The sequence below is a fragment of the Ailuropoda melanoleuca genome, chromosome 15 (genome assembly GCF_002007445.2).
Source record: "Ailuropoda melanoleuca isolate Jingjing chromosome 15, ASM200744v2, whole genome shotgun sequence".
NCBI lineage: Eukaryota > Metazoa > Chordata > Mammalia > Carnivora > Ursidae > Ailuropoda > Ailuropoda melanoleuca.
Genome location: NC_048232.1, coordinates 43,961,978 through 43,987,912, shown reverse-complemented (window position 1 = coordinate 43,987,912; position 25,935 = coordinate 43,961,978).

Genomic DNA, 25,935 nt, shown 5'->3' with positions numbered 1-25,935 from the left:
GAGCCCCACATCGGGCTCCCTGCTCAGTGGGGAGTCTGCTTCTCCCTCCCCCTCTGCCTGCCACTCCCCCTGCCACTCTCTCTCTGTCAAAATAAATACATAAAATCTTTAGAAAAAATAAAAATAAAGTTTCTGTGTAAGATGAGAGACCACATTAATAGGATTCTGCCAACTTATTTTTTGAAGGTTGCACTTGTGACCTGTTCGTTAGAAAACAGCTCAGTTAGGAACTGATTTGGACACACTTGGTTGCTGTCTAAAATGAATCTGGTGGCATTGCAACGACCAACATATCGATATCCTTAATGTATATGGTAGAGCAGAACGCTCGTATATCTGACTTCGCTTCACCAACGGCTGTACGAGACTCCAGCAAACTTCCAGGGAACCTTGTTGTCTTCACGTGTGGATCCTTTCTAGGGTCTTCTACAGTATTTTGTAGCAGAAGCTGAATTAAGAAGGGCGTGAGCCTGGGAGACAAGGCTGTGGCTGTACGTGGGTGCGAGAAGGAAGCTGGTGGAAAAGAGACCGGGAAGAGGGGATCTGGATTTTGGTTCTCTGTAAGCCGGGTGCCATGGGTCCTAGTGATCAGTCTCTTCCCAGGCTTTGGAAACAGGGCTCAGGCTACAGCACAGCGGCACCAAGCACACAGCTGCTCACAGATCTCTGGAGGACAACGTCAGTCCACTAGAAAGTTCGTGGAAGCAAAGTCTTACGCTGCCTCTTAAACCACGAACGATCTAATACAATTCCCCATTAGACCTTCCTGCCATCTCCCAGCTCCAGGCTGCCCTACAACGTCTCTCTCAATATCTCTTCCTCCCATACCCCAGCTTTTCCATCTCCTACACCCCTTAATATTCATCTTTGCCTACGAGAACAATGTGGCCGTGTCTCAAATCTTTCCATTTTTATCACTGCACATTACTTAATAGTCTCTTTAAGAAAGATCATTTCACTTTGCACTCGGGAAACAGATGCTCCTCCAGTTATGGGGCTGGATCCTCCTTATGGGGCCGTGAGGATTATGAATAATCAATGGCCTACAGTTAAACATAGTGATTGGGGATTTGGGTCTGGAGTCAAGATTCTCCCCCTGTAAATTACTCAACCCCACTAAGCCTCACTTTCTTGGTATGTAAAATCAAGTGTGGGCTCTGAGCAATACAGGCTGTGTCTTGAATAATAAAAGTAATGCCTACCTAATGCATTTGGGGAAAGTCATATCAGACATCATATGAAAAGGACTTCCCCAATCCCAGTGCCTGGCACAAAATAAGAAGGGGATTATAATGGCAGCTGTTATCCCAAACTCAATGATTCCAAGTAAATGAGGGTCTACCAAAATAACTCCTAAGTACTCATTCAATAAGCATCTATTTAATGACTGCTGCATGCATAGTCCTATCAAAACAAAATAAGGAAAAAGGAAGTAGGAACTAAATAAGCATCTAATGAGAGCCAGCTATGTGCCACTTAAAATTTACCGACTTATTTTTTCCTTCAAATAACATAGTGAGAAAAATTTGTATCCCCACTTCTATAAATAATGGGACAGCACTTTGAGAGGTTCTATAACTTGCCCAAAAGGCACAAATCTGAGTTCATACCCAGGTCTGTGTGGCTCCGGGGCCCTTGCCCTTGTATGAATTGCAGTGCCTCAAAAGTAGAATATATGAGGGGCACCTGGGTGGCACTGCCAGTCCAGCATTCGACTTAGTTTCAGCTCAGGCCACAATCTCAGGGTCCTGGGACTGAGCCCTGCGCGGCTGGGGGGGGGGGGGCTGCTCAGCAGGGAGTCCACTTAAGACTCTCTCTCCCTCTCCCTTTTGCCCCTCCCCATTGCACTCTCTCTCTCTCTCAAATAAATAAATAAATCTTTTCAAAAAAATTTTAAAATGTTTTTTAAAGATTTTATTTATTTGATGAAGAGAGTACAAGCAGGGGGAGGAACAGGCAGAGGGAGAAGCAGCCTCCCTGCTTAGCAGGTAGCCTGATGTTGGACCTGATCCCAGGACCCTGGGATCATGACCTGAGCCGAAGGCAGATGCTTAACTGACTGAGCCACCCAGGTGCCCCCAAATAAATCTTTTTTTTTTAAGTAGAATATATGACCAAATCTTAAATTCTAAGGAGGAAAAGAGAAGGGTTAGATGAGTAGAAAAGGGAGAAGAGGGGGCGCCTGGGTGGCACAGCGGTTAAGCGTCTGCCTTTGGCTCAGGGCGTGATCCTGGCGTTATGGGATCGAGCCCCTAATCAGGGTCCTCTGCTATGAGCCTGTTTCTTCCTCTCCCACTCCCCCTGTTTGTGTTCCTTCTCTCACTGGCTGTCTCTATCTCTGTCAAATAAATAAATAAAATCTTTAAAAAAAAAAAGAAAAGGGAGAAGAAAGAGAGAAATACAGGAAGTACGAAGACAGGAAGGAGAATCAGATGTTGAGAGCAGGATGAGAGAATGGCAGGAGGGAGCTGGGAGGGTGACTCCTCCTGTTCCACTGACAGCAGCAGCTCATGGGCAGCCAGCACCCCGCGCTCACCCATATCACCTTAGGTGATGTGTGAACTAGATCCAAGAGGAACTGCATCACTTCTGCTGCTTACCAACACCTGCAGCTAGTGACAAATGACCTTACCCTCTCCCTTGAGAGGTTCAGACAGAAGTACTTTAGCCTTCTATGTATAATTTAATTCTCTGTCTTATTTACAATTTAATTTTGCACTATCCAATAACTGTCTCATATGAGTTCATCCCATTCCCATAACCAGACTGTAAAACACTCAGTGCATGTACCTTGATTTACTATTCTGAAGGAAGAGGTCATGGATGAAAACACATTACTAAATTTTATGAAACCTTTCTAAGAAGAAACTGAAAAACACAGAGCTTGGGATAGAGAGAGTTATTTTGATTGTAAATAACAGAACAGAGAGCCCAGACATAAACCCATGCATACACGGTCAACTAATTTTTTACAAGGGTGCCAAGTACACACAGTTAAAAAAGGATTCAGTTAATGGTTTTGGGAAAACTGGATATCCACATGCAAAAGAATGAAACTGGACCCCTATCTTACACCAATCACAAATATTAACTCAAAATGGATCAAAGATTGCAGTGTAAGACCTGAAACAGTAAAACTCCTAGAAGACATAGCAGAAAAAAAATCTTGGCAATGGTTTCTTAGATAAGACACCAAAAGCCTACACAACAAAAACCAAAATAAACAAGAAGGGACTACATTCAACTAAAGAGCTTCTGCAAAGTAAACAGCCAATAAATTGAAAAGTCAACTTACAGAGTGGGAGAAAATATTCACAAACCACCTATCTGATAAGGGGTTAATATCCAAAATACATAAAGAACTCATACAACTCAATAGCAAAAAAACCAACAATCCAATTAAAAACTGGAAAAGGAACTGCAGGGACATTTTTCCAGAGAACACAAATGAAAAGATCCTCAACATCAGTAATCATGAGGGAAATGCAAATCAAAATCACAATGAGATATCACCTCACCCCTCTTAGGATGGCTATTATTTAAAAAGACAAGAGATAATAAGTGTTGATGAGGATGTGGAAAAAAGATAACCCTTAAACAATGGAATATAAAATGGTATAGCCATTATGGAAAACAGTTCTCAAATATTAAAAATAGAACTACCATATGATCAAGCAATCCCACTTCTGGGAATGTATATGAAGGAATTGAAATCAGTATCTCGAGGAGGTATCTGCCCATCCATATTCACTGCAGCATTATTCACAATAGCCAAGATAAGGAAACAACCTGTGCCAGTTGATGGATGAATGGATAAAAACGATGTGATACACACGCACACACATGCACAATGGAATGTTACTCAGCCATGAAAAAGAAGAAATCCTGTCACTTGCAACGATATGGGTGGATCTTGAGGACACATGCTAAGTGAAATAAGTTAGACAGAGAAAGACAAATACTGTATGATCTCACTTATATTTGGAATCTAAAAAAGCCAAACTTGCAAAAACAGAGAGTAGAATGGTGGTTCCCAGGGCCTGGGGGGGATGGGAGATTGGGGAGATGTTATTTAAGGGTACAAACTTACAACTAGTAGACAGTAAGTTTTAGAGCTCTAATGCACAGCGTGGTGATTATAGCCAACGATACTGTATTATAAACCTCCAAGTTGTTAAGAGACTAGATCTCAACTGTTCCCACCACAAAAAAGAATTGATAATTATGTGATGTGATAGAGGAGGTAGCTAATGACAGGATGCTAATCACATTGCAATATATAAATGTATCAAACCAACACATTGTACACCTTAAAAACCTATACAGTGTTATATGTCAATTATATCTCAATTGAAAAATTCAAGAATAATAAAGAGTAAGTAACATAGATTTTGGAAATATATTGCCAGATATTATGAACATATCTTGCTGGTCCCATGGAGGTGAGGGTGTCTGTCCCCTGAAGGGAGTGGCTCCTGGTCAGCTAATCAGCTGCCCTGGGAAGAGACCAGTCTGGGGAATAGACTCTGGGGGAGGAGTATGCATGGCAGGGAGAGGAGGGATATTTTCTTGGCTCCTCATCTGGTCTGCACTAGGCCCCGTCTCAGCGTTGTGGAATTGCCTGAAGTTTTTCTGTTGGGGTGAGAGCTGTTCCTTGTCACAGGGCAATAACCTTGGGGCCAGGCAGGGAGTGTACAGAGGAGAGGACCTCGGGTTAGGACCTGGCTGTAGTTTCCCTGAATCATTCTCTGTGACACATGGCCTCTTGTCATCAGTACAGCCTGTCTTGCGCCCGACCAGGGAGGGGTCCACACCCACGCTTGGGTCAGAGTGATCCAGGGAAATGCTGGATCCCTACCCCTGAGGTCTGAAGATGGGACCAGCAGAGAGCCGGCTGGGCTCAGAGCCTTGAGGCACTCTCTAGAGGGGGTTCCTTTGAGAAAGCCACTTACCCAAAGTCTGTCTCACCTCCCCATCTGTGATATCAAAAGAAACATCTACCTCTCAGGGTTGCCATGAGGATTAGACGAATATGTGTGGAGTGACTGGAATTTATATATTCATTCATCGTTTATTCCTCTCATCCCATATTACTGTAATTATTACCTGCCAAGCACCAGGCGACAGAAACGCGCAGTGAGCAAGACAGGTCAAGTCCCTGCCCTCTTGACGTTATACTCCAGTGAGGAGAAGAGAAGACCATCAGCCGATAAATGCAGTCAGCACGTGACCCGGATGCACGTGATTGATTCAGGAAAAACCTGCAAAGGGCGAGGGAACCAGGAGCAGGAGTGTGAAGTGGGATCTCCCTGGGCCTGGTCAGTGGGGCTCCGGGCTGCAGACCACACCTTCAGAGTTGTACTTTGAAGCAAGAAGATGGAGCATTTGTACCCCTGTCTCTGTCCATCCTTGGCCTTGGCCACCCCAGGTGAAGTGGTTCCTCAGTCAGGGAGGCACCAGCAGAGCTGGTCCCAGGTGCAAGTGGCTGGGGGGGCGGCATTTGTGGGAAGCAGGCTGCGGGCGCACTGGCTGCACAAGGCGCTCGGGCCGGGGCCTCAACAACAGCTACAGATGTTCCCAGGGGAAAAGTCACATCATGGGAGATGTGAAGAGAGAAGGAGCATTCAGGGGCCTGAGGGAGACTGTGACCGCGTGGCCACGAGCCAGGGCTGGATTCAGATCTTGTGGAACCTGGAGCTTACAACCTGGGGGGCCTCTTTCAGAGTGGATGAATATGTAAGATCATGAAAATAAACCAGAACAAACGTGAAGATTTATTCAAAGTGAGAAATGAGGACAAATTATAAGTAATAAAAGCAAACGAATGCCTCCAACATCACAAAATCCAGGGGGAAAAACATGATATTTATATGAACTCCCTAACATACCTTTACAATACGCTTTCCTACATATTTTGGCTATATTTTTTTGATGGTATCCCCATGTGATAATGGCTTGGTAGTATACCATCTTTAAAGAGAATAAAGAAATTTTGATCTTTCCCCTAAAATGGTAGACCAAAAAAACCCATTTTTGTTGTTGTTACTGTTTTGTTGTTACTGTTGGTTTTTTTTAAGTTTCTTTGAGCTTCCGAACTCATTATTTGTCGAAATCATGACTTTTTAGGATTGTTGTCAAGTTTGCAGAGTCCTCCACTAAGTTTCTTTCCTAAACGAGCTGTGAGCTTCGGAAAGCTGTACCAGCTAGCTTCAGTCTCCACACATTTCTCTCCTGCTCACCTCAGGCTGGGTGTCGAGGACCTGCGCTTAGTGAGCTGCCTGCATGTGACCACGACAGGTGGTTGGCCGGGAGGGATGAGACTTTCCCAGGACCATAAATCAGCTTCCCCTTAGCCAGCTCCCCAAAATGCCCACAGCCTCTCCAAGGCCTCCTGACGAGGGGCAGCAGGAGGGAGGGGCAAGCTGAGTCAAAAAAGGGAGTTGACTTACATTTTAACTGATGGTTGCCAAAATATTTTATTTGCAACATTTACAAAAACATGCAAACATGTGAACAGATCCCTAGAGCCCCCCCGCCCCCACCACCAGGACTTAGAAAATGGCCGTGGCAGGTGAGGGGCTCTGAAATGGAAGCTTCATTAGCTTGGCCCTAAATTCACCTCTTAGTGAGGGACTCTTCAAACAGGTGACATAGACACCAAAAACACTGAGTTGGCGCTCAATAAATGATTATTAATTGGCGATTCATAGTGAACCCACTGTGGTCTCTGAAGACAGGGATGGTTGGCTCTATCCTAAGTCTCGGACCAAATGATGAAAGGCTGGAAAGGCAGCACCTCCCCAGGAAGGGTTCTTTTTTTTTTTTTTTTTTAAGATTTTATTTATTGATTTGACAGAGAGAGACAGCCAGCGAGAGAGGGAACACAAGCAGGGGGAGTGGGAGAGGAACAAGCAGACTCCCAGCGGAGGAGCCTGATGTGGGGCTCGATCCTGGAACGCCGGGATCACGCCCTGAGCCAAAGGCAGACACTTAACGACTGTGCCACCCAGGCGCCCCATGGAAGGCTTCTTTTAAAAGAGAAGTTGCCTGCATGACAGACTCTCCCTAAAATACCCCATTTACGGTCTTTGGCCACCCTTGCCTACAGGCAATAAACGGTAACAGGCTGTGCAAGGTTGGTTGGAATCAGTAAAGATTTTAAATCCGTGCATTGTTTGGCTATGATTTGCATCTTCTCGTCCTTTGCTGGGTCTCTGCTTTAAGGGAGTCCCTTGCGTCTGCCAGGTGTCCCTGATTAGAACACGAGTCTCCCAGCCTTGTAATTATTTACCTGTCCGCCTCCCTTACAAGAATGAGCCTGTCCAGCTCCCTTACGAGAATGAGCTGGGCCAGGGCAGGGCCCCGTCTTACTCGTGTGCCTAGCACCCAGCCCCGCACACAGAGGCATTCGACCCATGTTGTGCGATGAATACACAATTGCCCATCCAGGAATGTTGATAAAGGAAAAAAGCATTCCACCAGCTTCCATTTTTTATCTCAAATTCTCAAGGGCAGGTAAGTTAATATTTTGCTCAGTGTTGTCCGTAATGTAATGCTTGACCCCGAATGACTTAAGAATGTTTCTGTTTTTCAGGTCATTTGCAGAAAGCACAAGCTAGTTTACATAAGTAATTTGCACTGGTGGATGGAAAGCATTCACAAAATAAAGGAGAAATAACCCCCAGTACGTAGTTTTCGTTCTGGTTACTCTGCACCAAAATATGAAACAGATTCTTATTTTTGAGAAGGACAAGAGAGCTGCTTGTCTAGAAGCACTGTTGCCTTTGTCAATAAATAAAAGGTCCTTGTGTTTGCAAGGATTTCACATGATGTACTGAAAAAAAAAAAGGCGTGTAAAGTTTTCCATAGCAAGTGTGCTCACCAGATTTATGCAAACCGCTTAATTACAGAGGGTTCAGAGGAATCAACCACACTTCTGTGCTGTGCTAATAGGAAGGCTACACAACGTCTGGGGGTTTTCTCCTGTGGGTTGCTTCTTTCCTCCCTAGCTTTCACAGATCCAAAAGGAACAACAGCAACAGCAAAACACAAATTATTTTTGAATTACAGCCGGAAATGTGAAGCACATTTTGAAGGGACTGACAATATCTGACATCAAGCTAAATTAATAGCAGAGAAATTTTTTTTTTCCTGTATTGAAACTACTAACAGTGTTGAATAAAAGCAAGTGAAATCCTTCAAAACCTTTCTAGGGCTCTCAAATAAACCCTGGATTTAGATAAAAGCCTCCTTAACTCCAAAGATATCATAGGAGTTAAGCAATATGAATATTTTAATAAAAAATTAAAATCTAGACAAATCCTGAAAATAGTAAATGGAGACTCACTGTGGATAGTTGGGAAGTCTCTATATTTATCAAATATATATATGTTTGTAAGGCAAGAAGAGCCTGAGTTTCATTACTGAAGGAATCACAGGTGCTGGTAAATGGAATAAAATGGAATTTTATTAGGTAAAAGTTACTCTCTGTTAAAATACTAATAAGAGTAAGTTAATCTATGTGGCTTCAGGTGTTAGCCCTCTAACCAACGGACCTATTTTTAAGGGTAATTATGAATGACATTGAAAGTTTCTGCCTAACTGCACTCGACTATTTCTCTGTACCCTGTCTACTAGTGTGTGAAAATCCGACATCAGCCCCATTATCAGTCCCTGCTAAAATCAGTTAGGTTTCATCAGTCACTAATAGCTCTAGTTTTATTGGCATTGGAGCTAGCAAGGCTGTGAAGGCAAGAACTCTGGGTTGGGTAGGTGGGCTGCAAAGGTCAGGAAAGGTGGGCACATAAAATGGCATCCAAGGCACGGTTAAAAAAAAAAAATCAACGGTGCCTGGGAGATAAATATTCTCTCCCTGTGTGGAAACTGTAAAATGAATGAGATCATAGCCTGGGTTGTGGTCCGCTCACCCAAGCCATGCCAGCTCGAGGGCTTTGCAGGAAACGGCAGATGATCTTTTCTGGGCCCATGTTCTCTTCTCTCCCCATGGAGTGTGAGGTAGTGGTCAAGCCCACAGGCTCTGCAGCCAGATTTACGATTCAGGTGTACGACCTTGAACAAGGTACATTTTTGTTGGCACATGTCTGCCCCATTAAAGTGTAACTTCAGGAGGGCGAGCCCGTCCTGTAGCTCGCAGCCATAGAGGAGGGCCGAGTCCTCGATAGGGATTCATTGAACGAGTGAATGAAGTATTTAACCCCTCTGGGCCTAGTTTTCTTGTTTGTAAAATGAGGCATATATATATATAGCAACCAGTGTCAAAATGCAGGCACGGGTCTTAACTCCCCACAGAGTCCTTTATGCTCTTCCTGTTCAGGGAGAACATGGCTTCAGGACGTGCAGCTGCTGACAAAGGGGACGGATAAAGCCACCACAGGTGGGTCCTGTTATGTGTTATTTAATCGTGTTTACTTGGAAATTCACTCTGCTCTTTCAAGAAAGAGATTTAGTGGTACAGATGTCCTTACGCTCTTATTTTTGTTTTCACGGGCCAGCCACTTGTTTTAATGAGATGAAAATGACTCAAAATGTGATTGCGGAAGGAAGAGGGATAGGAGCAAATTTTCAGTTACATTTCAGAGCTCTCATTCTCATTCCACTTATACAACTTGAGTGGGAAAATATTTTTAGAAGTCAGTATGCTCAGTTACAAAATAAGTGTATAAACAAACTGGTATCTTTCCTACAGATGGCTGTGTTCGGTTGGAAAAAAAAAATAATGGAAATATTTTTGCAATAGCAAAACTAAGTATTAAACACCAATGAATAAACTTAACAAGAAATATGAGGGCCTGTATGAAGAATCCTCTACAAATTGACTCAGAGACATAAAAGAAAATAAATCCATGAAGAGATGTACCTTATTTATTGGTGGAAGATTCATTATCATAAAGGCATCAATTCCCACATTAATTTAGAAATTTAATGTGAAGTTTTCCGTCGTATTTTTCTTGGACCTATTCAAAATAATTTTAAACCTAGACTTTTTAGACTAAACTTATGAGAATAACCCATCTAGTTTAGAAAAACAGGAGAATGTGGTTAAGGGAGGACTTGTCCTATCAATTATTTACCAAAACATGTCATTAAGGTTTAATACTTTAAATATAAGAAATAAAATTGCTAGTCATGATCCCCTAAATTGATTTCATGACCTACTAAGAATCGTGAACTACAGTTTGAAAAATATTGGTTTATAGATATCAAAAATGGGCAATTTGGTTAAATATATGTCAGTATGACCACACAGAATATATGCAGCTGTGAAATACAATGTAGTAGAACTGTATATTTGCCGGGAAAGGTGTTGACGGGATATATGTAACTAAAATATTTACTAGAATTACCCCATTTTGAAAGCACAACAACAAAAATATATACATGCAGAGAAAAAGCATACGGACAGATAAGTGCCAATATATTAACAGAGGTTATAGTCCATTTGTCTTTAGCTTAAACCTCACTTCCAATTTTTTGCTATTATAAGTAATACTAATGATTACTACCTTTATGAAAAAAAGGTTTTCCAAATTTCAGATGATACCCTTAGGATAGGTTCGTAGAATTACCTTAATAAACATGTTTAAAGCTATATCCCAAAATTATTTTCTAAAAGGGTTGGAGCAATATTCATGCCTGCCTACAATGTATGAATGGCCACTTCCTTGTACCCTGACTCGTATTAGAAATCTCATTTTTAGGGGGTGCCTGGGTAGCGCAGTGGTTAAGCATCTGCCTTCGGCTCAGGGTGTGATCCCAGTGTTCTGGGATCGAGCCCCACATCAGGCTCCTCCACTAAGAGCCTGCTTCTTCCTCTCCCACTCCCCCTGCTTGTGTTCCCTCTCTCGGTGGCTGTCTCTCTCTCTCAAATAAATAAATAAAATCTTGAAAAAAAAAGAAATCTCATTTTTAAAAATGAATAATACAACATTTTTAGAAATATTTGTTCTTCTAATAGGTTAACAGTTTTCAATATTGTTTTAATGTCTTTTATTTCTGGCGAGGTTAAACACTTTTCCATATGTTAGTCGTTTGTATTTCCTCTTTTGTGTATTGTTGCAAATGCTTTCTGCATGGACCATTTCCTTCTGAGTGATGATTACCTAGACGCAACTTTTTTCACTCCTAAAGAGTAGATTATTATATAATCTCATATCAAAACTCAGTCTAAAATTTTCTTCTATCTCAGGTCCTATCTTATAAAATAAAGAAAAAAATTTTTTTAAGATTTATTTATTCGGGAGAGACAGAGATAGTGCAGGGGGAAGGGGCAGAGGGAAAGAAAAAGAAAGAGAAAGTCCCAAGCAGGCTCCATGTGGAGCACAGGGGTGGGCTCCATCTTGAGACCCTGAGATCACAACCTGAGCCTAAACCTGATGCTTAACTGTGCCACCTAGGTGCCCCTAAAATCAAGAAATCTTTTAAGATATCTAAGGAACTATATGCCTTACAAATGTATTGTAACCATTCACTGCTGAAGACATTTTTCATCTACACTTGATACTTCAAATATAGTGACTTTTATTTTTTTTTTATTTTTTTTTTCAAGATTTTATTTATTTATTTGACAGAGATAGACAGCCAGCGAGAGAGGGAACACAAGCAGCGGGAGTGGGAGAGGAAGAAGCAGGCTCATAGCGGAGGAGCCTGATGTGGGGCTCGATCCCATTATGCTGGGATCACGCCCTGAGCGGAAGGCAGACGCTTAACCGTTGTGCCACCCAGGTGCCCCTCAAATATAGTGACTTTTAAATTTCCTTTCCTCCCTCCTCTAAATGTGCCCAAGAATAAATTTTAATTAATATGTTGATATATTAAGAAATTTTCTTTATATGGTGTAAAATTATCTTCTGGACAACACTGAATACATAAAATTATTTAGGAAAAAAAATATGTCCAACAGACCTAAAAAAATTAGCTTACTGGGCTAGAACTAATTCTGGGTTTGTTTTCAGCAATCAACAAAGCTATCATGGAACTTTCAGGACACACCTGTAGTGCCATAGGAAAGGCAGTCATTTTATTTTCATGAGGTATTTCATTTCATTTCATCAGGTATTTTATTAGGTGAAATTTCAGTGTTTTTCAAACTGTGAGTGGATTAGGAAATCAGTTAGGTGGGTCAGACTGGCTTCTTTTTTTTAATGAAATAAAATGGAGGGGGAAGAAAAACAAGAAAAGAGCATCACATGTAATAAAGGTAAATATTACTTCATGTGATGTGCCAAGTCACTATGTCAAATTCATCCCTTCTATGGGCTATGGCCAAATAGGTTGAAAAGCACAGGACTTCAGAGAATAGCCAGTCTTCTTCTCATTTAAAAAAAAAAATCATTAGGGGCTCCTGGGTGACAGTCGGTTAAGCACCTGCGTTCAGCTCAGGTCATGATCCTGGGGTCCTGGGATCGAACCCCACATTGGGCTCCCTGCTCAGTGGGGAGACCACTTCTCCTTCTCCCTCTGCCACTTCCCCTCCTCCCCCTTCTCATTCTCTCTCTTTGTTAAATAAATAAGATCTTTTAAAAAGTAAATTAAATTAAAATTTTAAAAAATCACTAATTAACTCCATCCTTACGCCAACAATTACTCTTCACTAACATTAGTCTTTGGTAACATATTTTTTAAGAGGATTATTCATTTACTGCTACCATATGCTAGGCATGTTCTAGGCACTGAGGATAGAGTGGTAGAAAACTGAGATCTCTTTCTCACAGAGATCCCATAGAACACGAAGACAGATGATGTACATTGTCAGGGGTCTGTAAGCACCATGAAAAGCAGGAGGGTTAAGAGAGGGCGAGTGACCCAGGTACAGTCTCAGGATGTTTCGAGTAGGCACCGCTGAGAAAGTGACATTGGAACAGAGTTCAACATTTAACTTTTTAATCGAGCATGTTCAATGTTATTTTAAATCCAAATGAACATCTTAGTGTTCACTTAATAGTGAACAATTGCTGAGATTTAAGGTATGTGAACTATTTAATGCCCTATCATGATGTTGAGTTTTTTGTTCACTTATAATTTTAATCATTTGCTCAACAAATGTTTATTCTGTGCCTGCAGAGGCCGGCCTTTGTATTGGGCCCTGGGGACTGAACTGAGAAAAAGAGAAATTTAGATTCTGCTCTCAGAAGTGTCCGGTCTACTGGAGTCTTCAAAATTGGGAAATAGGCAAAGACAATCACCACGTGATAAGTATATGATGGGGGAGTACCCCCTTCTCAGGGGATCAGGGAAGGCTTCCTGAAGGAATGCTGACCAAGCTGAGGTATACAGCATGAAATAAAATGATTGGAACTTCCAAATTTCTGGATTTACCCTCGTTTAAAATCATAGCTGAGACCATCAGCGTCTCAGTGGTGCTAAGCGAGAAACTTCACATTGTGACGGAAGGCGCTTTTACCTTCGTGGAGCACTGGGTTAGTTACCACCCTCTGTTCGAAAACATACAGAAGGTTAGAGAAGGGGCGCCTGGGTGGCGCAGCGGTTAGGCGTCTGCCTTCGGCTCGGGGCGTGATCCCGGCGTTGCGGTATCGAGCCCCACATCAGGCTCCTCCGCTATGGGCCTGCTTCTTCCTCTCCCACTCCCCCTGCTTGTGTTCCCTCTCTCGCTGGCTGTCTCTATCTCTGTCAAATAAATAGAAAATCTTAAAAAAAAAAGAAGAAGGTTAGAGAAGGTTTACACACGTGTTCCCAGTAAAGGTAGATCTATAAGGATCATATGATCTTATGATCATAAAGTTAGGTTTCTCCTTGTTTACTAAGAAGGGCAAAGAGTGCTCCTGCAACACTCAGAGGTGTGTTTTTATAGGCGACCTGTTGATTCATTCCCTGGAGACGGTGACTGTCCTGCAGAACGGCATTCTACATGTTAGAGCGCTGCTGCCGCCGAGAATCTGTGTCTTCGCCCGGTGTCGTAAACTGTTTGTCATCCGAGGTTAAACTAGTTCACCAGCCTTGTGATAATGAACCAGGAGAGACCTCGTGGAGGCTGATAGAATGAACTCCACCAGTATAAAATGCTGCTGGATTTCTTGGCATAAGGAAAATACCTGAAGCTTTTTCCTCGTTGCATTGATTATGCAAATACAAATAAATAGGTGAGGCTAACCCAGTTAATTTTAAGCACAACCCCAAATCTCATTCTGACAGGAGTGGAACAGCAGGTGGAACGAGGAGGCCATGGCCCAGATCAAGGGAACTGAACACAGGAGGGGCTGAGGGCTGGTGCAGGCGAGTCTCTCAGAAAACGAAAGTGGTTCAGAGGCAGAGCTGCTGTGGGAAGATGGCAGGCTGAGGAGATGCACGTGATTTCCCTCCCAACCCAAATGTCACCTACTATGGCAATACCCTCCCGAAATGCCTTTTCATAACCACCGCCCCACAAGTTTATCCAAAGCATTTATGGCTCTCTAAAATACTATATAATATTTTACCCATTTGTCTTCTGCTCCCTCATTAGGATGTAATTAGCTCATAGAGAACAGGGCTTTTGTCTATTTTGCTTACTAACACCCCCAACTAAGAATGGGAGACTAAAAACTGTTTGGAAGTTCAAGAGAGAGGCTTAGTAATTGTGATCTTCACTCTAGGTCCAGGGTAATATGGGTGGATTTTTTGCTGACTCTCTTCCTCCCCATCCTCTACCCCCCATATTAGTATTTTTAAGTATTTCCCTTTGGACTCCAAGAAGACCCTTACAATCTCCTACCTGGAGGATAAGGCGTAGGAAACTGTCCGATTCTGGGAGCTGAGTAAGGATAGAGGTCTGGGAGTTTCTGCATTTAATGTTTTTTTTTAATCAACTTCTCCACATTGGTTTGTAGACTTGTGGGAGCAGGTCTATATCCAGATTGGCTCAGCTCAAGAAATAGAAGCAAAAAGCTGATTATCTGTCTTCTTTCTTTCCATTTCATGCTTTAAACTTCTGCCAGTTTTCTTCAACAGTCTCTCTTTGGTCCCATTTGTCAATGCAAACATTAGATGTGTCTGTTCACTTACCTTAAGTCTTGAACATGCTTCTTCTGGATCTCTGATCTGACACTTCCTCACTCATTCTTCCTTGTTCTTCTGCCCCCCAATGAGTCACACCTTCTCTTCTTATTTTTTTCCTTTACAGAAAGCAAACAAAAGCCTCATACAGGACTGAAGCCGCATATATTTCTGATCAAAGAGGATGAGGTGGAAGGAAAGGGAAGCTAGGGAACTGACTGGAAGGCCAGGAGCTCCCTAACACAGCTCATTCAGGATGTTTATGGGAAGTTCATGGATTTCCTCAATTCTACCACATGTATATAAAGGTTCCAGCTGACTTTACATGAACTTGATGAACTTCATTTTTCCATGAAGTCACATCGACAAGAAAAATGGTCTTCAAAATCAAGACCTTCGTTGTTAAACCTTCTATTAATTCTGCTGCTTCCAAGCTACCACGTGCAAATGAGCTGCAAAGACAAGTCAAGATCACCATTTAGACAGCATTTTTCAGTGGGGACCCTGAAACTCTCAGATGATGTTACCTTTCTCAAACAGTAGTGATGCTTTACCTAACGATGGCTTGACTTACTTTTTTTTTTAACGTGGCAGCCAAACCACAAATTTGCTATTGGTAACAATGGACAAATGTTATTCAGTAGAATTCTTTTTGGGGAGAACACTGCTTGTTTTGGAGCAATGTCTTGGTAAGGTCTTTTGGACCTTGCAAAGACTAGCAACCCAGGTATCCATCAACGGATGAGTGGATCAATAAAATGTAGCATGTTCATAGGATGGAATATTATTCAGCCTTAAAAAAGGAAGGCAATTCGGACACATGCTATGACATGGATGAACTCTGAGGACCCTGTGCTAGGTTAAAAAAGCCAGTCACAAAAAGACAAATACTTTATATGATTCCACTCATAGAAGGTATCTAGGGTAATCAAATTCATTGAGACAGAAAGTAGAAGGAAGATTGCCAAGGGCTGGAGTGGGAGAAATGAGATATTTTTAATGGGTAAAGAGTTTCCGTTTTGCAAGATGAAAAAGTTCTGGAGATTGGTTGCACCATGATGTGAATATATTTAACACTATTGAACTGTAGACTTAAATATGGTTCTGATGGTAAATATTATGTATTTTACCACAACTAAAAAAATCTTGAAAACCTATAAAAAAAACCATGAGACACAATATTAAAAATAATCTAACATCTTAAAGGTTTACTGATTTAAGTATACTTATGATAGCATTCTAGCTTATATGGCTGTTTTTAAAATAAAAATATACAAATGTTCAGAAGACTATATTTACATTCTTTTTCTCATAACGCTTCCTGTCCTGCTGACACTTTTACACGCAGTCCTCCTGGCCAGTGTCCCACAGCATTCTATTTGGGAATGGCTAGATCATTCTGGTAAGTTGAAATTAAACTCTCCTAATTTTTGCTGAGGATGATAGTTCCCAATACTGGGTTGCAGAACCTCTACTTAAGTCAAGATAAGTAGGCCAAAAAAGGATGGATGGATGGATGGGTGGATGGATTTTTTATATACTTTATCACTGGCAACCTAGGTCCACAGTTGGCCTAGAAATCTGTGTTTTTTAAATGGTCTCAAAATATTTATGATGATCAGCCAGGTCTGGGAACCACTAGACCAGAGGGGAAGCATTAAAATATTTTCACGGACAAGTAAATATTTGGGCGTAATACTCTAAAGTGATTTTGAAGCACTTACTAAAGTTCCAGTTTAAATCAGAAGACTTGTCAGGAGAAACCCTTACACTAGCAGATTGTTTTAAAATTCTATTTTTTCTTACTTGAATATCACAATTACATAAACAATTTGATTTCCCTCCCTCAGTTGCTATAGGTTATAGCATGCTTAAATGAAAGTGTGTTTTTCTTCTTACCTGTGCTGCACACAGGGAAAGATATGTTCAGAGCTTCCTGGGCTCAAGACCTATGTCCTATGACCCATGAGGCGTCCATACTTAGAAAGCCCCATGCTGGGCCTAATGCTTTGCTGTTGCCACCTTGAAACCGTTTTTGTGTTTTAAGTTTTAATTTTAATTCCAGCTAGTTAACATACAGTGTTATATCCGTTTCAGGTATACAATATAGTGATTCAACAATTCCGTATGACACCTGTTATTCATCACAACAAGTACACCCCTTAATCCCCATCACCTATTTAACCCATCCCCCCATCACCTATTTAACCCATCCCCCACCCACCTCTCCTCTGGTATCATCAGTTTGTTCTCTGTAGTTAAGAGTCTATTTCTTGGTTTCTCTCTCTCTCTCTCTCTCTTTCTTTCCTTTTGCTCATTTGTTTTGTTTCCTAAATTCCGCATAGGAGTAAAATCATAGGTATTTGTCTTTTTCTGACTCATTTCACCTAGCATTATACTCTGGCTCCAGCCGTGTCGTTGCAAATGGCATGATTTCATTCTTTTTATGGCTGAGTAATATTCCATTCTATATATCACATCTTCTTTATCCAATCATCAATCAATGGACACTTGGGCTGCTTCCAAATCTTGGCTATTGTAAATAAGGGATGCATGTATCCCTTTGATTTTTGCATTCTTTGAGTAAAAACCCAGAAGTGTGATTGCTGGATTGCCATCTTGAAATTTTTTTTTAATTATTAATTTTTTAACAAGGGGCCCCACGTTTTCTTTTTTTTTTTTTAAGATTTTATTTATTTGAGAGAGAGCATGCAGAGAGAGAGCACAAGCAGGGGGAGAGGGAGAGGCAGAAGCAGACTCCCCACTGAGCAGGGAGCCCAATACTGCAGGACTTGATCCCAGGCCCTTGGGATCATGACCTGAGCCAAAAGCATACGCTTAACCAACTGTGCCATCCAGGCACCCAAGGCCCCACATTTTCACATTACACTGGGCCCCAGAAATTATCTAGCTGGTCTAGAACTTGGGTTACTGATTGAAAAATGTGATGCTCTAGGCTCAGTTGGGAGAAGGGTTATATGAGTAAAGAAGCCGGATTGTCCCTTTTATTCAAGATTCAATGTAGCTATATTATACAAAATTTTCATAGTGATTTTACCATGTAGCATGGCAATACTAACAGTAGAATCCACAATTTAAAGAGAATCTAGAGCACATAATAGTTACATACAAGTTTCAAACAGAAATCCTCACAAAGACAGATATAATTTTCTCATAAATATTTACAAGTTTCAAATTGCTGGATATCAGTCACTCCATTTATCTTGGTGTTTCCTTGTGAATGAAGTCTATCCAGTGTCTACATCTTATTGAGAAAAATCTGTGAAGCTAATGCAGAAAGATGAATCAAGAATGCCAAAAAAAGTTTCCATCCTGAGCCAAAGAATGAATCACTTGTGCATTCATATGTTATAGAAAATATGATTCCTTTTTTTCCAGTTTTACAAGGCCAACACCTATCAGAAACACTAATTCTTATGGTAACTGATTTAGACCAGGTCTCAAAAGCTATAAAAAGGCTGTTCGTGGAAATGAACAAAGAATGTATTTGTATGTTTATCTGGGAATTCTTGCCAGAATCCATTGCAAATCAGCAAAGTAACATTTACTTTTACATTTGTGTTTTAATGAATTTTATAAAGCCCAAAGCTAACTGATTTTTGCTTGTAGAGATATAAACTGATATTAGAAGAGAAGACTGGGGATATGAGAGAACTGAAATGTTTGTGCCTATTTATTAAGCATGATTATCCTTCCTCATCAAAAATCAGCATAAGTCAGCTTTCTCAAAAGGCACTGACGTCCAAAGTCTGTGTTTTACTTCCTCCTATCCTTAAGTCACCTAATAATGCTGGCACGTGAAAAGTACTCAGCAAACCCTCTCTTCACCCTCTCTCCAATTATGGCCTCTCAGGGATCAAGCTCCTCCCACCAGCTAATTTTTCACCCGTATCTGTCCTTATTGGGCAGCACCCCCAGGTAGACAACTTTTCATATTCTCTCTTGCACACTTCCATTATAATTTACTTGTTCTTGGTCCCACTTCTTCTGATTTCCAAAATGAAAATAATCTAATTTCTATCTCAGGCTCATGTTTTGATGAATTAATGTATTAACAAGGTAGCAGTCTGTTTTGGGGTTTTGTTTTGTTTTTTTACTATAACAATATTTCAGGACAGTGGCAATGGAGTGACTGTGAAATTTGAAATTATGGCTATGCAACTGGGAGTTTGAAATACCTCTGAGTCTCTTTATTTAGGTAACAGCCTATGGACAGGACTGGCTCTTTGTAAAAGACACTTAATAATTTCTTTATTCAATGTCAAACACATACTAAGGACCTAGCCTGTGCCAGGGCATACAACATTAAACAAGGTGATCGGATCCCGATTCTCATGGAACTTACATTCTAGGCATGTTCCCCACATAAATCTATGAACAATAATAAGGAAACATTTGGTAATGATAACCACTATGATGAAAATAAGACATGATGATGTGAAGAGAAGTGACCACCAGGACATGGGCTGGGGGCTACAGCTGAGTGGTCAAAGATGGCCTCTCTGAGGAGATGACATTAAAGTTGAGACCTGAATGATAAGAAGGATGACATGGGGTGATCTAGAAAAAGAACATGTCTGACATGTGGGAAGAGCTAATGCAAAGGCCTTAAGGTGAGAGGTAGCTCTGTGTGTTCCAGGGTATTGTGGGTAGCATGTAGAATTACCAAAGGAGATGAGAGGGGAGAGGTAGGCAAGGGCCAGTGGAGTCTTAGAGGCCAGGAGGAGTCTTCGGGTTTGTTTCTAAGTGTGACTAGAAGCCACCGGAGTGTTTTAAGCAGGGAAATGACGTATTCTGCTTGGGTTTTAAAACAACCTTCTGGCATTTGGGTTGTGACTTGACTCTAGATGCCAGACAGGGAACAGAGATGATGGTGGTTTGGGTCAGGATGGCACCTGTAGAGGTGTCAGCAGCAAAGTCAGCATATACTTGGAGATAGAGTCAACAGAATTTGCTGGCACATTGCATATGGCAGTGAGGAAAGGAAAGAGAAGTCAAGGATGATTCCTTGGTTTGAGTTTGAGTAACTGAATTATAATAGTGTCATTTTCTGAGATGGAAAAACCGGGGAAGGGTTTGGTGGAGCAGGTTGTAAGGGGGAAATCAAGAGTCACACCTTCAAAAAATATTGAGTGTGAGATGTCTCTTAGACATCTGAGTAGAATTGTCATGTGAACATTTAGCCATGTAAGTCTGGAGCATGGAGGAGAGGTCAGGGATAAAAATTTAAACTTGGGAGTCATTGGCATATAGATGGAATTCTAAGACATGGGGTTGGATGAGATTATCTAAAGACAGGATACATGGAGAAGATGAGGAGTCAAGAACACCACTGCTTAGAGGATAAGCAGAGAAGTCAGCAAAGGAGCCATTGAGAAGTGGCCATTGGGGTTCTTTGGCTATCTTGACAGGGCAGTTTCAGAGTGATAGGAACAGAGTGAGGGGATTGAAGAAATACAGGTGCATACTTCTCAAGCTTAGGCAACACCCCACAAAGCTGTGCTGGAGCATATAATATTCTTAAAGGTGTTTTATTTTTTCTAAACTATGTGGCACAGAGAAAATATGCAACAAAAATAATGCTGTGAAGCTTTCATTGTCATCTACATAGCTCATAAATCTTGCGATGTCCTAAAAGAACTGCCAAATAGCCAGCATTAATAATTTTATGGGGTAGCTCTCCAAGACATCATGAAGGAATAACTAATAAAAGCAATTGTAAAAAGGCTAACAAAAATAGAAAACCTGACTGGGAATAACTTATGCCTGATGAATTTCTATGTTGTAATCCTAACAAAGCTACCATAAACACATGGTATTGACTTCTGTGGTTAAGGCATTCATATTATAACTAATCCTCAAACTAGCAAAATATTTGTCTAGAGTTGTGACAGACTTTTTTCACTTGTCACAACGTGCTACTGAAATGGCATCTATTCCATTGAATTCAACAACTACTTTTGTTGACGATGCAGATGGTAAGGGGAAGGGGCTGTGATGACTGCTGAAGGAGACACAAGGATGAGTCATAAGCAGTTCCTGCCTTCAAAAAGCTAGCAAGAATTCTATCACCACCAGTCTGCCACCAAACAGGGGCAGGGACTGAGTCTCTCAGGATTACCATTGTAAGCCAACACCTAGACGCAGAAGTCGCTCGTCCTAGTCTGTTCGGGCTGTGATAACAAAATACCAACTACTGGTTCACTTAGAAACAGAAATTGCTCACAGTTCTGGAGACCGAGAAGTTAAGGATATGGTGTCAGCAGATTTGGTGTTTGGTGAAAGCTTCCTGGTCCAGAGACAGCCAGCTCCTTGTTGTATCTGCATATGGCGGAAGGGGCTGTGAGTGAGCACTGTGGGGTCTCTTTTATTAGAGCATTAACCTCATTCATGAGAGCTCCACCCTCATGACCTAAGTCCCTCCCAAAGATCCCACCTCTTCATAGCCTCACCTTAGACTTAGGTTTTCAACATTTGAATTTTGGGGGGACACAGACGTCCAGGCCATAGTGGCACTTGAGACAATAAATGAATAAACGAGTGAATTTAAAATACAGAAAGACAAGTGTCTTTAAAACTTTAGAAAGGAGGGGGGTGAGAAATCTAAGATTTTTGACCACATAAGGAGATCCTTTAAAGAGGAAAGAAGAGATGCATGCTGAAGGAGGCTCTTCATTGCCCAATCCCATGAAGCGTACTGCCTTGAGTTCCTGATCTAACATGAAGCCAAATATTCTGGAGCAGCAATGTGTATCAGTGTCCTGGGCTGGCTCTCACAGTGATAACATGCAGAAGAAACTGTTTTCTATGAACTAGTACCTATCTCCCCTGACTGACTTTATCTACTTGAGGAATAGTGGCTTGGATGAAGATACCCAGCCATCCAACCTCAGCTATCATGCACCTAGACCACGATATCATACAGATAGCCGAGCTCAAGCCTCACGTTCTCCTGACCCATCTATCTGTAAGCCCAGAGGAGGTGCACATGGGTAGCCACAAATGGTTTGCCTTCCTACTTACTTTCATGAGGAAACACAGGCCACCATCAAGGTCTAACTGACAACATGGAACATCTGTGGAGTCTTGCCCTGGCCACCCTCTTTTCAACCATTCAGAGAAGGCAAAGACCCTGGGAGGTGTGAAAGGCTATAGATAGGACAAACTGGGGGAAAGTGCTCTCTCTCTCTTCCCCCTTCTCCTCCCTCTCTTCAACTGGTGTCTCAGCTGAAGGTGAGTGTCCCAGGTGTGTGTTTGGTAGAAGGGAGAGAAGTGGAACCAGCTTCGTGAGTGTGGGACTTGCACCATTACTCAGGGCTTTTGGCTTCACGTCTTGAAATTCTTACTGGTCTTTGAACAAACGACCTCACTTCATTTTGCACAGGGCCCCACATCGTGTAGCCAGTCCCAGAGGTGGGAGCTGGTAAGAACTAGCCTGCAGGGAAAAGCAAGGTCAGGCCTGACTCTCACCTGGGCCTTACCCTGGTGCTTGTTGACCAGCTTCTGGTCAAGTTCTTTGTCCCCCCGAGCACACCCAACGTCAGAACAGAGGGACCTTGGACTCGCTAACTGGGATCTGAGGGAAAAGCAGGAAATAGTTCTCAACTGTGACATTTCTTTGGAAGCTTATATTTTATCCTAAAAAAAGAAAAAAAGATATTTGCATACTGTTCCATAATATATCTGTTGGATACATTTTTAAAATAAGATAGGCCTTTTCCCCAAAAATAATCTTTAAGTAAGACTGACACTTGAAGAAGATACACCCTCCTTCTCACTTGTGTATAAAAGCCTTTTGCCCCCTCCCCACCAAGTAACCTCCATGCTGTAGCAACGGGGGGCACACCAGTCAAGGAGAGGCTCTGCCGAGTTCCAGTTCAGCAAATACCCCTCACGGGACTCCAGCTTCCTCTCCCTCCTCACACGGCCCTGCCTGTGGCCTTCACTGGCCCGTTATATAGCACATGGTGTCGGGCTCCTTTTTTTCTGCTCTTCTTCCTTTTCCTCTTCTTATAAAGAAAGTCACATTTGCTTGCTAGGACCCAACCCTAAAAGTACTTTCTACTTCCTCTCGCAGTCTAGAGGCACCTCATGGCCAGGCCAGTTGACTTCTGATTAGGCCTCCAGGCTCCCGGTAAGGCTGTGCAGTTCTGGGTTTTATCCACTTTCCAGGTCCACCCCCTTTCCCTGCTCTGGCTCAAGACCTGCAGCACGGGGCATATCTAACCAACTCAAACAATGATGACAGTCACGGGCTCTCGGTTGTCTCTCAGGTCTGCACACGCAGTGCCCTCTTCTCAGAATGCTTAAGGACTTCTACTTGTCCTTGGGTCTCAGTCTAAATGCTACTTCCTCTGGGAATCCTTCCTTGACATACCTCACCCCGCCTCCCACTCACCACCCAAACTAAGCCAGTCCTCCCTTACTGTTCTTTCTTCCCCTTATAGGAATACTTACCACATTGTACTTACAACACTCTTGCTAACTTGCCTGTATCCCTCACTAGACCCCCAGCCTGATCAGAAAAGGGACCTGCTAGCCTTCTCCATTATATTCCCCAAACCTGGCAATAAGAAAAGTGTAGAATGCTGTTGAAGGCTAGGCATTGTTAAGCGATTTTCACTTATAATCTCACGACAATTCTAGAAGGAAAGGATTAGTGTTCCCATTTAACAGATGGGAAAAGGAAGGCTCAGAGAGGTTGAGGACGTTGCCTAAGGTCACACAGCTGCAAGTGGTTCCATCAGGTTGTGAGACCCCTAAGTCTATACGTTTAACTCCCTATGTCAGTCAGAGTTCAGTCAGAGAAATAGAACCACCAGGAGTGATACAGAGTGAGGCATTTGTTTTAAGAACTGGACCTTGAAAGAGTCGTTGTTGGAGCTCATTAAATGGTCTGTGTAAGGCTATTGCTTCTGCATCTGGTGCTGGGCCTGCAGTGTGCAGAGCAGACAGTTGGAAGGAGAGTAGGAGAAAGCAAGGACAAGCTGGAGCTGTGGACACCCGCTGCAGCCCACACTGGTATCTCCCTGCCTCCAAGCCTCATATCCACGTGAGGATGACTTCCAGAAGCAGTAGGCACCTTTGTCTGGGGTAAACACACCACGCCTGGCCCTGGGCTCACAAAGGCTGAAGGAGGAGATCTGGCAGGACCTCAGGAGCGGAGGGCCCAGCTGCTGTGCCATGCGGACCGTGTGAGTCAGCAGGGAAGCGACGACGTCTCTGAGCTGCCGCTTGTGCCCCGGTGCCCTGCCCTGCCCTGCCCGATACGAGCCTGCCTTCACTGCCTCTCCCGGTCGCCTTACTGTTACAGATGACAAAATAAGATGTGCGCTGCTGAAACTCAATATTTATAACACGAATATATCACATAACATTACGTAGTATATTAATGCCTTCGGTGATTATTTCCATGCCAACTGCATCCCATAATTCTTAAGTGGAGGGGGGAGGGGCCTTGCCTAGGTCAGCTGTCCGATCTCATGCCTGATTTTTCTGGGACTTCCCAAAAAACTGTACTTCGAGGGGCTGTCCTGGCTGCACTGGCTCTCCCAAAGCAGTTTTCCAAACTTGCCACTCTCTCTGAATCTCCACCGTGCTCACCAACCCGGAACCTCTCAAAACCCTGTCCTTTTGGGGTTTTACATTCATTACTTAGACACAGTTGATTAAGTCATCAGTCATTGGTCACTGATTCAACCTCCAAGCCCCATCTCCCTCTAACCAAGGAGGTGGGACTGAAAGTTCCAACTTTCTATTTTTTTAATTTAATTGTATTGTATTTAAATTCAATTAACTAACACATAGTGTATTATTAGTTTCAGGGGTAGAGTTTAGTGATTCATCAGTTGCATATAACACCCAGTACTCATTACATCACATGTCCTCCTTAATGCCCATCACCCAGTTACCCCATCCCCCTACCCACCTCCCCTCCAGCAACCCTCAGTTTGTTTCCTAGAGTTAAGAGTCTCTTATGATTTGTCTCCCTCTCTGATTTCATCTTATTTTATTTTTCCCTCCCTTTCCCTATGACCCTCTGTTTTGTTTCCTAAATTCCACATGAGTGAAATCATGTGATAATTGGCCTTCTCTGATTGACTTACTTCACTTAGCATAATACCTTCTAGTTCCATCCACGTCATTGCAAATGGTAAGATTTCATTTTTTTGATGGCTGAATAATATTCCATTATATATATATATATATACACCACACCTTCTTTATCCATTCATCTGTCAATGGACATCTGGGTTCTTTCCATAGTTTGGCTCTCGTGGACATTGCCGCTATAAACATTGGGGTGCAGGTGCCTCTTTGGATCACTATGTTTGTATCTTTTGGGTAAATACCTAGTAGTGCAATTGCTGGGTCATAGAGTAGCTCTATTTTTAACTTTTTGAGAAACCTCCATATTGCTTTCCAGAGTGGCTGTACCAGCTTGCATTCCCACCAGCCACGTAAGAAGGTTCCCCTTTCTCCACATCCTCACGAACATCTGTTGTTTCCTGAATTGTTCACTTCAGCCATTCTGACCAGTGTGAGGTGGTATCTCATCATGGTTTTGATTTGTATTTCCCTGATGCTGAGCGATGTTGAGCATCTTTTCATGTGTCTGTTGGCCACTTATATGTTTTCTTTGGAAAAAACGTCTGTTCATGTCTTCTGCTCATTTCTTGATGGGATTGTTGGTTGTTTGGGTGTTGAGTTTGATAAGTTCTTTATAGATTTTGGAAACTAGCCCTTTATCTGATAAGACATTTGCAAATATCTTCTCCCATTCTATAGACTGTCTTTTGGTTTTGTTGACTGTTTCCTTTGCTATGCAAAAGCTTTTTATCTTGATGAAGTCCCAATAGTTCATTTTTGCCTTTTTTCCCTTGACTTTGGAGACGTGTTTAGGCA